At 47.9% G+C, this 13316-nt stretch overlaps 1 protein-coding gene across 2 annotated transcripts in view; it reads left to right on the forward strand.

Moving 5' to 3' along the window:
- Window positions 1-13316, forward strand: part of STK25 (serine/threonine kinase 25) — a 322140-nt gene that overhangs the window by 253085 nt on the left and 55739 nt on the right. The gene's annotated exons all lie outside the window — the stretch shown is intronic.

Here is a 13316-nt window from a genome sequence, read left to right on the forward strand (position 1 = left end):
TTGACTGGGCGGGGTGAATGTTTGATTTGTTCCGCGTTCCGTCCATCATGTGTTTGTCATTTGCTTTCTTGCCCTAATTGCGCCAGGTATGCCCAGACGTGGGTCCCAAGCTCACTGTGCACTAGGTTCAAAGTAGCCTGGCTGATGTGTGGTGATACCCCGAAACTGGTCCTAGGATGCTTATTTCTGGTCCAAGGAGGACCTGGCTTGGCAGTTACTGCTGGTCTGTTCTCCTGAGGAGCACAGTTGTCAAGACTTATTTGTATTTGGCTGGGTCTCAACTGGTGTGGCATGGTTAGTAAAAAGATTATGGATTTAACCCAGATGGCTTGACTTGGGGGGGGGTCATGCCATCTGGGTTAAAACCAGATTGCTTGACTCTAAACATAAATCCAAAATGCACCCGATAATGAAATAAAAAAAGAACAGAAAAAGGAAGGAACAATTCCAAAAGTAGACTTGAAGTCTGTAAGTGATATCAATTAGTTAAAAAAATGTGTAATCCAGTTGTGATATTGATTTGCAATAGATCAGCAAAATGAGTTGGAAACTCAGTTTGCAAAAGACATTGAATTGTAGATGCAGTATCTGCTGTTTGACTAGCAAATGTCTCAACCACAGAGGTTATTGGTACTTCTTTCTTGAGTCAGGATTGTTTTAATTTAATTTATCAGAGCGTGTATTTATCATGTTGGTTTTTGATCATTATAGACTTTCACTAGAGGCGTATAAAATGTAACTCCACAACATTTCCCTACTTTTGGAACAGTCAATCAATCAGGGGGATTGTAAACTTGCTACTCAAGGCAGGGGTAAGCAGCTCCGTTCAGTCGAAGAGCCGGGTCTTGAGCGTCTTCCTGAAGATGTTCAGGGAGGGGGAGCGTCTGATGTTGAGCAGGAGCTCGTTCCAGGTCTTGGCTGCGATGTAGGAGAAGGTTCTTTCACCTGTTCTGGCTCTGTGGATGCGCGGGATTTTGGCGAACAGTAAATAGATTCTTGAAAATCTTGGGCTAACCACAACAAGAATCGTGTGCTCATATTACCTTGCTACTGTTAATTGAGTGCGATAGGAAGAAGTGAAAGAAGCAAGTGTCACAAGAAGTTTACAAGTAAGACTAGGTGTCCAACTTACAAGTGCCGTGAATAATGATGGCATTGCAAGGGTGTGTCATAAAAAATTAGTACATCCAGATGCACGAAAGAAAGCTGGATTTCCACTAGTCAAGCTATGGTATTCAAAAAGAAAACTTTGTGTGTTGTAGAAATGTTTTGTGTGTGTGAATACCATCCAAGAGATGTTTTTCTGATAGCCACCGACATGAAAAGCAGTGATAGGCGAAACTAAATGCAGTAGCTACATGAGCTGTGCGTTTACAGCAATAGAAAAAGTTTTGTTCTCTTTCTGTTTGATGGAGAGAAGTTTATTGGATGTTTTTGTTTTTTTGTTTTTAAAGACTGATGTCTTTCTTTCAGTGATAATATAATTAAGAAAGATTGCTGTTGTGTTGCTCAATGGCCAAAGAACCTTGTGTGCCTTGAGTTTTTGTAATGCCCAACTTTTTTTTTCAGTGCACACATTTGAGCTCTTCATGTTACAAAGAATTTAAGATTTCTTGCAGAAGAGTTTAAGCAGAAAAAGAGATAGTGGAGATAATATAGATGTGTTTCGATAAAGTTTGAAAGCCATTATCAATAATTTTGAATGTGGTTTACATCATTTCCCTGTCAGCTTTCCTAATTCACTCTGCAGCTTCTCTCTCTCTGTATGCTTGTTATTATTGTATATCTGAATTGATTAGTGAGCTATAAGGCTTTTGTTCTCCACTGGATGTGGTCCTAAAAGAGTCATTCAATCCGTATCTTCACTTATTTTTTTACATTTTTCTTTTATAACACTCAGACTAGATAGTGACAGCAGCCTCTGCCACAATTTCCATACACTACATGTACCCCTGTCATAAGGGAATATGTATTATTCCTAGGGTCTGGTCTGTTTGCTGTTGTAGCTTTAGACTGTATAGTCCTGAATAACACCACCATTTGAAAAGAGTAAATGCATATTTTGCATCCTGTAACAGCCATGTTAAACTTGAGTTTTTGTAATGGCCAACTTATTTGTTTCAGTGCACTCATTTGAGCTCTTCCATGTTACAAATAATTTAAGTTTTCTTGCAGAAGAGTTTAAGCAGAAGAAGAGATAGTGGAGATAAAATAGATGTGTATCGATAAAGTTTGAAAGCCATTATCAATAACTTTGAATGTGGTTTACATCATTTCCCTGTCAACTTTCCTAATTCACTCTGCAGCTTCTCTTTGTGTGTATGCTTGTTATTATTTTATATATACATTGATTAGTGTAGCTATAAGCCCTCTTGTTCTTTACTGGATGTGGTCCTAAAAGAGTCACTCAATCCGTGAATGGTACTAGCTTAATCACGCCCTCCTGGAGTGGTCTAATTTGACTCCATTTACCTCAAAAATGACTTCTATATGAAGCATACAAGCCATAACCTCTGTCTGTTGTGGACAATGTCCGTTGACTCTGGCTGAACAGTAGATTTCCATCCCTGCTGTTTGAGAGGTCTGGAGGATTTGAGTGGGATTCGGAGTTCTGGATGAACCAATGCAAAACTGAGATCCCTATGTATTGGGTCCATCAGACCATGCTTGAACACTTTAGTGGTGGTATGCAGTAAGCTGTCAAATAGTTAAAAGTATACCAAAGGGGGCGTGGCAAGATGGCAACCGCATAGGACGTGCCGTGCGATCGCTCCAGCCCGCCGAGTGCTAAAAGCATTGTTATTGCACTACATCCTATGCCGAGACGAGCGACAGACTCCTGAGACGTCCGGCTACCCTGCTGTGCATGCTGTCGGCGGACCTGGCTAACCGCTTCATACCTTTTATATGCTGTGTAGTGCTGCGGGCCTGCTGACCACGAGGCGCTGCCCGGGGGCTAACGACTGAGTCCTAGAGCGGAGCGGCCTGGAACCTGTGGCAGGTCTCCCCTCTGGGCCTCGCGGATGGCCAGTGATTTTGTGGCTGATCTCCACCCCCTCGGGGCCCCAGGTAACCGCCGCTGTGCTGTACTGCCTCTACGGGGTGTGACTCCGGTGATCGACCGGACGTGGCTTCCCACCGCCAGTGCATTGCTTCCCCCGGGGGGCCCTGACTGCGCTTGGGTCCGGCCCAGGTGGGGGTAGCGCGAGGGCCTGCTCCTGTGTGGCATTGGATTGTGCAGAGCCCCCCCTGCTGTCTCCTGGGTCTGCCGGCGCGGGTCCCCATCGGGGCGGGGATCGTTACCCGTGGCCCGCACCTTAAGTCTGCCATCTTCCCTCAGCCCAGCGCGGTATGAGCCCCATGCGCAGGCCCATCTTCTGGCGGCAGGGTTCACTGGATACGCCAACGCTCTCCTTGCCCCGCATTGGTACATCCTCATAGGGTCGGATCCACATCGGGGCTGCTGTACTGTGCTGCCGGTGCTGCCTCTACGGGGTGATACTCCGTCGATCTCCCGGACGCGGTTTCCTGCCGCTAGTGCCTTGCTTCCCCCGGGGGGGCCTGACTGCGCTTGAGTCCTGCCGAGGTGGGGATAGTGCGAGGGACTGCTACTGTGTGGTGTGGGATTGTGCAGAGACCCCTGCTGTTTCCTGGGTCTGCTGGCGCGGGTCCGCACCGGGGCGGGGGATCAGTGCCCGCGGCCCGCACCTCAAGTCCACCATCTTCCCTCAGCCCAGCGCGGTATGAGCCCCATACGCGGGCCCATCTCCTGACGGCAGGGCTCCCTGGACATGCCGACGCTCTCCTTCCCCGGAGTGGTATAGGGGCAGATCCACATCAGGGCCGTGCTCAGAGCCTGTGGTTCTCCTATTTAGGAAGCAGTGGGGACACCAGCCTATTTCACGTCCCCTGGACTGGGGAGGAACTCTCCCCCCTCAGTCCACCATTTGTCGGTTTGGCCTTCTCCCTCTGGTGGCCTTTCTCCTGTGCATCACGGCCGCCTCTGCCCGGGCGGTGACCCTGTGCGGTCTTGCGCTACACTCGCAACGCGCCCCGCGGTAAGCGCTGGGGAGATCTTCTTTACACTCAGAGGGGGCGATTGCGGCACCTGTCATCAGCGGCTGCACGGGCGGGGGGTGATTGACTGTCACGTTTGCCCGGGTGGCGGTCTCAGCACACGCATTTGTTGGCACCACTGACATTGGGCTGGATCGGGAACCCGGACACCGTGATAGTGCGCCAGACTGTTGCACCCCAGTACACGCCACATAGGCTTTTATGACCTCGCTCTTTTCAGCACTTGGGGGCAGATGTATCAACATCCGTGTTTGCGATTCTCAAATAGTGATTTTTTTGAGAATCGCTATTTGAGAATTGCAAAATGGGATGTATGTAGAAATCGCAATTTTTTTGCGATTTCTTAGTATTCCTTAATTGTGATTAGCAAATTGCGAATCGCAATTAAGGAATACTTTCCCATTCATTTCTATGGGCCAGGAGGCCCATAGGAATGAATGGGAAGTTATTCTCAATTTGCGATTCGCAATTTGAGAATCGCAAATTGAGAATAATTTCAAGGGTTCAAGGGTGTCATAAGAACACCCTGATGCACCCCTGAAATTTACATGTGTGCGCATATGGCGCACATGCATGCCCTAAGGGCATGTAAGTGCGCCACATGGCACCTTCACAAATGACAAAAAGTGCATTTGTGAAAGAAATCGCAATTTACCACCAACTTCAAGTTGGTGATAATTTGCAATTTCTTAATTAGAAATCGCACAACTTGGGTACTTCATACATAGCATTTAAGGAATTGCAATTTGTGATTCCTTAAATGCTGACGCAAAGTTAAGGAATTGCAAATGTTGTGATTCCTTAATTTTGCGATGCGATTTCAATCAAACATCGCATTTTCCGTTTTTTGTTTTTTTGTCCCAAACGCTGCTTTTTTGCGAATCGCAGCGTTTGCGAAAAAAAAACGGATGATACATATGCCCCTTGGGGAGGACCTCTAGGAGCTAAAGGACCAGTTGGCTGTGGACTTTCGCGAGGTCCGCCAAGACGTCTCGGAAATAGGTGACAGAGTTGCGACCCTGGAGGAACACTAAAACGGACGTGATGAAGAGCTTGAAGTGTTGCAGCAGGAAATTATTCTCCTCAAAGAACAACATGTTGTACTGCAGGGACAGGCGGAGGACCTAGAGAACCGCACCTGCCACAAAAACATACGCATCCGTGGAGTGAAACAGGGAGCGGAGGAGAGCGACATCGGTGGATTTGTACAGGCCCTTTTCCGGCATATCCTGGGGCCGGAACACACCACTGTTTAAGCGGCGAGAATTCAGGCCCATAACACAACACCTGAGGGAGAAAGGGATCCCTTAAGCTTGGGATCCCTTAACCTTCCGCATCATCTTTAAATTTGATGGGAAACTGCGCCAACTGCGATCTCTTCAAGAAGCCTCTGAGCTGCTGGGCATGCGCCTCTGGATCTGCCTCATCCACAAAAATCTTCCACGCCCCGCGGCGGCAGGCCGGATCGCAGGCACACCGTGGGCAAGTCGTCCTCGCCATCTCTTGGGCCGGACGCGGCCGCTCGAGCTAGGGAGAGGGAGAATGTTCTGGCCTCACTGGCATGCAGCCCTGATAATACTTCCCTTGCCTGATTTTTTGATATAGCATGTTGATGGTATTCTCTGCTCGAGCGGCCCAGAGGATCAACCCCCTTCCTTTCGCATGGACCTAGTTCGTCACCACACCCTTGATTTGTACCCTTCTGATGGACATGAGTCACCCCCGCACTGTTGCGGGCTTTTCCCTGTCGCTACAGCAGCCAACCGTCCTAGGTGCGGTCGGATACAATCATTACTATTGCAGTTGTTTAGTTTTTGGGGTTGTTATTTGTTCTGGGGCGGGGTGGGGCATCTCCTCAGTGAGTTCCTTTGTCAGCGGCACACATGGTGCCTCTGCACTCTTACCTATCCTTTCCTACCATGTCCCTGGTGGCCTCTCCTACTTGTGGGGTGGATTGCTCCCGTCTAGCGCATCCCTAATTTACACTCCCACATCTGGACCTTAGAATCACCAGTCTCAATGCTCGGGGTCTTAACAACCCAGTTAAACGTAAGGCAATATTGTCCCTCTTAGAAAACTCTGGGGGCGACATCTGCCTCATCCAAGAAACCCATCTGTTAGAAATTGACACTCACCGTATGCGCCATAGCCATTTTCCTCACCAGTACTGGCCCTCGGCCAATAGCAAATGGAGTAGGGTAGTCATACTGTTAGCTAGGCACTTTAAAGGCTCGGTACTGGGGTCTGTCGCGGAGATCAAGGGGCGCCTTTTGGCCTTGCGGCTCCAAGTCGGCACCTCCACATGCACAATTGCATCCATCTATTCCCCCAATGAGCACCCAGAAAAGTACCTGATAGATGTCTGCGCTGAGGTGTTACACTCTCCTGATGCTGTGGTGATAATAGGCGGTGACCTCAATCTGGTGATGCATGGGGAATTAGATCGTTCTGGTTCTCGCTCAGGGGGCACGGACGCCCTCTCAGCTTCAGGGACGGACTGGCAGCACGGAGAAGGGATTAGGGATGCCTGGCGCAGTTTACACCCAACTGAAAGGGACTTTTCTTACTACTCGGCTGCGCACAAGACCTATGCTCGGCTTGACCATTTCATAGTCACCTCAGCTGCTTGGTCCTTAGTTACGGGATCCTCTATTGAGGCAAGGGCTCTCTCTGACCACGTGCATATTACTCTATCACTACGCTTCCCTACTGCATGCTTTGCTGCCACGCCGCTCTGGCGCCTGCGAGACTCTCTGCTTAGATCGCCTGACGTAGTTGCTGACATTAGGCGATGCATCATAGACTATATAGCGCTTAATGATCGAGACAATACACCACACAGCGGTTTGAGAGGCTCTTAAACTGGTGGCACGGTGGGGCACTCATAGCTAAGGCAGCTTTTGAGAATAAAACTAGACAGACGAAACGCGCTGACTTAGAGGCATCCGTAAAGGAACTTGAGGCCATACGCAAGCGCACAGGTGCCCCCCGAGTGTGGCGACAATTAGAGAATGAGAAACTCCAGCTCCGTCGGCTAGACTTAGACCGAGCAGAACACGCGATGGTTTGTCTGAAGCACAAATACTTTGTAGGCTCCAACAAAGGTGGCCGCATGCAGCACATTGCCTTTGTAGCCAGCAGGTGGCTCACTCTATTGAGACGCTCCGCGACCTTGACGGCCGCACTTTCTCCGGCAACGCTGACAGTCTCACCTTTCCGATCTTTTTATAGCTCCCTTTACACAGCTGATCCTTCTTTACGCCCGATCCCTTTCTCTACGTCGGCGGGGTTGCAGTTACGCCTCTGCTGATGGGCGAACCCGAAGCCCTGACTCGCCCATCCGCATAGAAGTGATTTCTGCAATTGCGTGGCTGAAGTTACAGAAGGCCCAGGGACCGGATGGCTTTAGTGCCCTTTTTAATAAAACTTTCTGCGTCAAACTCGCCCCTCTGCTAACCCTGTTCAATGCGTTTGCAGACCCCGGATCCCTCACCCCATCCATGCTGCAAGGCTCTATTTCGGTCATTCTCAAGCCAGGCAAAGATCCGGAACTCACTATTAAACATCAATGCCAAACTCTTCCCTAGCATTTTAGCGTATAGACTTAATCCACATATGCCGGGTCTCGTAGACCCAGACCAATCCGGTTTCAGCATGGGACTGCAATGTGGGGATAATACCAAAGGTATGTCACCTGATCAATAAGGTGCACCTGTCAAATGAAGAAGCCCTCCTGTTGGCAATTGACGCAGAGAAGGCATTTGACAGTGTGCACTGGCTGTATCTCTTTGCGACACTTGAGCATTTTGGCTTGGGGCTGCGGTTCCGAAACTGGATCACAAGTATCTACAGTGCGCCCAGGCGGCGGTATGGGTCAATGGCGTCCTCTCTGAACATTTTGACGTGAGGCGCGGAACGCGGATGGGCTGCCCCCTCTCCTCCCTGGCTTTCGCCCTCTATATGGAACCCAGTGACTCCGGACAACCCCCGCGGCATTCCGTTCGGCCTTGATCAACACCTTATTAGCTTAGCAGACGACCTCATTTTCTCAGTGGTTCACCTGCTGACCTCATTCCCAGCTGTTATGGACGATCTTCAGACGTTTAGTCAGTTCTCCGGCTTTAAAATAAATATGATGACATCACAAATACTCAATCTCACTGCCCATGACGGAGAAATATTGGGTCTTCATGGACCAACCGGTAGCGGGCCACCACATCTGGCGCGACGTTTGGATGCCGAGACCAGATCGTGCTTGGGGCCTTTACTCCTTCCCTGTAAAGTGCCCCACGTTGCTTGCTTGGGTCAAAGTCTCCTGTAAGGCAAACCTGACCACGGTTCCCTCTCCCATGACACTTCTTTTCATGAACCCTGTCAATCAAACAGGGGTGAATAACTGGGCTGCTTCACGTTGCATTGAGCGGGGCTGTAAACGCTTGGGGCACCTTTTCGATCTCTGCGGCATTATTCCCTTTAACCTCTTGGCTGCTCATGACAAGGTCAGCTCGTCATGCAGTTTACTGGACCTGTGCTTATGACGAGCTGACCTTGTCATGAACAATGGGAATCCACGATGATCAGCACCCAGCGGGAATTGCCTTAGCAGCCAAGGTGTTTAGGATCTTAAGTCGGATTATAACTTATCTGCGTCCGACCTGTATTTGCACTCACAGTTGACTCACTGGATCTCTAACTCCGCCACGCTTCCCCTCTCATTTCGCCCACTGTTACCTTTCGAGAAAGGGCTGGTGACCAAGAAAGATGAAATTTACTCCTTCCTCTCCTCCGCCCTTCCTCGAACTCGCATTGCAGGTCAGAAGCGCTGGGAGATGGAACTCTGACGCGAGTTCTCAGACAAGGAGTAGGAGGATGTTTTTTATCTCACGCACCACACTTCATTTTCCTCGAGCCACACAGAAACTGCTTTTAAGATTGCGACTCATTGGTATTATACACCTGATAGACTTGCTAAATGGCAACCCCAATGGGATGGCCTCTGCTGGCGGGGATGCTGTAGCCCAGGGACAAAGATTCACTTACTTTGGCATTGCCCCAAATTGACCCGCTATTGGGAACAGATCCTGGACAGCATTGATGCTGCCTTTAATACCTTCATCCCCCGACTCCCGGCGTACACACTTTTGGGTCTCCCAAACGCGATCACCTTTCCTTTACGTTCACTTAGGGGGAGACAAATGGTGCTTGCATTGAATGCTGCATTGAGGGTTATTCTGGCGTGGTGGAAATCAGACCGGGTCCTGGAACATATACACTGGGTGCACCAACTTTGGAATCTTTTGGCAATGGAGAAACTTTCTATGTCGAGTGGAGCCTATACCAAAACGTGGGCCTCCTTTTTATCTGTTCTCATCACAGAATTCAGAGAATTGTCCTGCCCACAAAACCTCCGCATTCTTAAGCTGATCCCTGAAGACGTGGCCAGGCAGTTCTATGTACACTCTTTCAAACCACAGCAACAGCTACAGGGTAGCCACTGCTTTCGGAGATTACTGCTATATAGTCTATGCAAAGCATGTGATCTACAGCTCACATGCCTCGAACAGAAAATGCTACGTTCGAGGCATGTGGGCTGCTGAATTCATATCTGTGCATAGATCGCCGCCTAGTGTTGGGTCCGGATGATTGCACGTTGTTGTCCTGGAAGAGTCTTCGAAGTATCACCAGATAGGTGGCTCCTCCCTCGGTCTACAGTGCGCATGGGCATCCTCTCCATCCTGAGATTGTTTTTTTCCGCCATTGGGTTCGGATGTATCTTCCTTTACTCAAAGTTCGGAATCGAAAATACTCTTTCTAGAGGACAAAAGGCCTCCGCGACCGTCGGTATTGTCTCGCATCGGTGCCGACAACTTCTTTATAAACTTTATCCTACTTAGGACGTCGAATCGGGCCGCGGGCCTTCTCGACGCCACGCGACCAGTCGTCGATGGAACGGAGCCCATTAAAGAGATGCCCTCAATGTAACTCCAAATACCCACATATCGATAAACACCCTGTCTGTAACAAGTGTTTATCTCCGGAACACAATGAATCCGACTGCCTAGCCTGTGCCCAGTTTCGTTCTAAAAAGACACTTCGAACTCGACGGGCCGCTAGACTAAACATGCAGAGACGAGCACCAGAGCCACATAATATCTTTGGCGACGAAGAAGAACTTGTCGAGGCAGAAGAATATGAAGAACAGTTGGATCAAGGATCGGAGCATGACTCCGAATACTCCATCGACGAGGAAGAAGACATCATCGAGGTAGGGGACGACGAGCAAGGGATTGGAGCCGTAGAAGATGACTCCAGTGAAGAAACGGGCCCAACCGTAACTACGGCGGCCAATCCGTTCACCTCCATGGTCCAACAGGCTCAGGTCGAGGCATCGCCACTAGGCCTTAGCCAAGATCACGAAAGACATTCGATAGCCCCGCAATACAGCCCGGCTACGAATATTACTAAAGAGCCATCAAATCAACAACCTCCCAGATTGGTGATGGCGAGACCAAAGGTGATGGAACAGAAAACGAAACCGAAACTTATCGACTACACGGTCTTCGGACCACACTATGTCGATCCATCGGAATCGAGACCGAAGAAGCTTGTAGACAACACGTTTCATTCCTTCCTTGAGGCAGCTGGACACATGCCCCTTTCCACTACCTGTAGTGAAAGGCCTGGAACAACATCCGAGCGCACGTGCAAACACTTTCCCTTTCCCTTTTTTTGTTGTAGATCACCGAGGAGAGAGGGTGGGGGAGGGGGTGGGCTTCCATAGGGGGGTTTTAAAATTTCCATGTGTTGTTGTTTTTGTTACTGTTTATAAACGGCCTAATGCAATGTGCCTGCCGCCCTTATGGGATCTTCACGCAGCTTTAGAGCTGCCTTGCTTCTCACCTGCCTTTTAGGTAGCTCTCTACACCGGTCGCTGCATGCTACATTCCTTCAGACGCGGCCGGCTCTGTTGGGTTGTAGGTGGCTTGCTGTGCCTTTTGGATCTTGTACTCGTATTTGTAACTGAATTTGCATATCCTGTCTATGCTTAGCCAGCCCACTGAGTAATAGGCGCATCAATTTTGTTATCTGCATTTTATGCTGCCAATAAAAACGATTTAATACTAAAAATAAACCCAAAAGCAAGCCCCATCTCAGTGGGAGACCTGCTTTATCTCCTGATTGGGCAGACTTACTGCTGTGAAGCCAAATGTATTACTTCTCTTTACCTGTTTAAGTCACTGCCATTTGCCATTCCTCATCTGGAATTTTAAGAGATGGCAAAACCCATAATTCAATTTTATTTGGGCTGGAGACCGAATCAATCAAAATGTTTTGATGGCCCTTAGAGGGGGGAAGAAGGGGTGCCATTCCTGCGTAACTATCTATTCTTAAACATCGCACCTAATAGTCCTAGTTGGGATCACAACAAGAGAGACTAACCTAAACTGAGTGGTTTAGCACTCTGTCGCGGGAATGGCTCTGTGGGACATAGCGGTGCTCCCCAAAAATAGTCACATGAAGAACCTGTATCCTGCTACTTTTATGAAAATGGTTCTGGAAGTTGAGACAACATAGCATGCAGAACTAACCACTCTACTTTAATTTCGCATCACAAATACATTACAATCCAGGATTTGATGTGGCACTCAGAATTTGCTCGGTGAGGAGAATGGAAGGGGTGTGTAGAGCGATAGCAGATCTGTTTAAGGGGTCAGTAAAATCATTTGAGGCATGTAAGAATGATTTTAGAATAAGAGAATATGATAGATTACAATATTTTGAATTGCATTATTATGTTGTGCATGTTCTCCACCCGGATAATTCTGCAAGCGCTACATGGTGGACCGATGAAATTTAAAAAGTAGTCCTGCATTATGCTGATTCAGGGGTCTGGTTCCTATGATATACAAGATGCTGATGGAGGGGAGTTTGGGCGGGAGGTGAGGGTGTCAGCATCCCTGGTCTGCAATCCTTAATGGAGAGGATGAGGAGTGGAAATCTTGGTGGAATGATTTCCGAAAAAACTTAAGAAATGTAGTGTGAAGAAAAATGGCATACAAATATAAAAATTATTGTCAAAATAGTACTAGACTCCCAAGGCTCTGCCTAAGCTGGATACAACCGTGTTTAGTAAATGCTGTTTTTCTGGCAAAGAGGTGGGAAGTGGTATGCAGATTTCTTGGGAGTGTGCAAAATTGCAAGGGCTATGGAGGAATGTTTAAGCCATAAAAAATAGTATTACAATCATATATATATTAGGGCCCTGGGGTTATTGTTTTGGGACTGTGAGACTAAGTATCGGAAACTGTACCTAAAGCTGACGGGATATTGAGCGCACACACGGGTGTGGCAAAGCAACACATAGCACGTCGGTGGAAACTAGTGATGCACCAGCATAGAACACTGGAGTCACAAATTATGACAGGTGCTTGCCATCGAAAAATTATCCATGACGTTAATAACTCTTCTAGATCTACTTTGTATCATTTCGAAACCTGCTGACCCTTAACATTCGCTCATAGTACATTTCAGACATTATGCCCTATGGCATCATAGCTGTGTGAATAAAGTCCTCTGCTAGAGGTAGCAATTCAGTAGCAGATGAGGATGGGGGGTTAGCCATGTGCTCCACAGTTTCTTTTATAAATAATGTTCCTTTCTTGCTCTTCACTTTCCTGTGTGACTTTGGAATGGGTGGGGGTGAAGATGTTGATTCTCTTTATCTCTTGTGGTTTAGGGAGTGCCAAGTGCATTATGCTTGAAGTGGTAGGAACTAGTATGCAACATATCGGTGATATGTAAGCGAAACTAGTATAATGTACTTATTCTGTCTCCTTTTTTTATCTTTACTGTATCGAAAACATGTGATGGTGTACAAAAAGACGCTTATATGCACTTAAAATTGCAAATGTTGTGGAGGTTAAATGTCTGTTCTACATTCAATACATTATGCTCTTACCCTAGCATGTATTTCTGTATCATTCGTCTTTCTAAATTTCGTTCCCCCATATATGCAGGTGTGTATGCCAACACACACACAACTAAAACAAGTTCCATCAAGTTAAAGAAATGTCTGTGTGTAGGCCAGGTCGCAGCCTACCAAATTGACAGTAACCAAAGAACGACAAATGATCAGCAACAGTGGAAAGTCTGGAACTCCCAATAAAACCTAGCAGAGTATTGGGACTTCATTTAATTCCCATATGTAGAGGTAGCTGTCATAACAAAGACCAACGTAG

Source organism: Lissotriton helveticus, chromosome 11 (assembly GCF_964261635.1).
Source record: "Lissotriton helveticus chromosome 11, aLisHel1.1, whole genome shotgun sequence".
Lineage (NCBI taxonomy): Eukaryota > Metazoa > Chordata > Amphibia > Caudata > Salamandridae > Lissotriton > Lissotriton helveticus.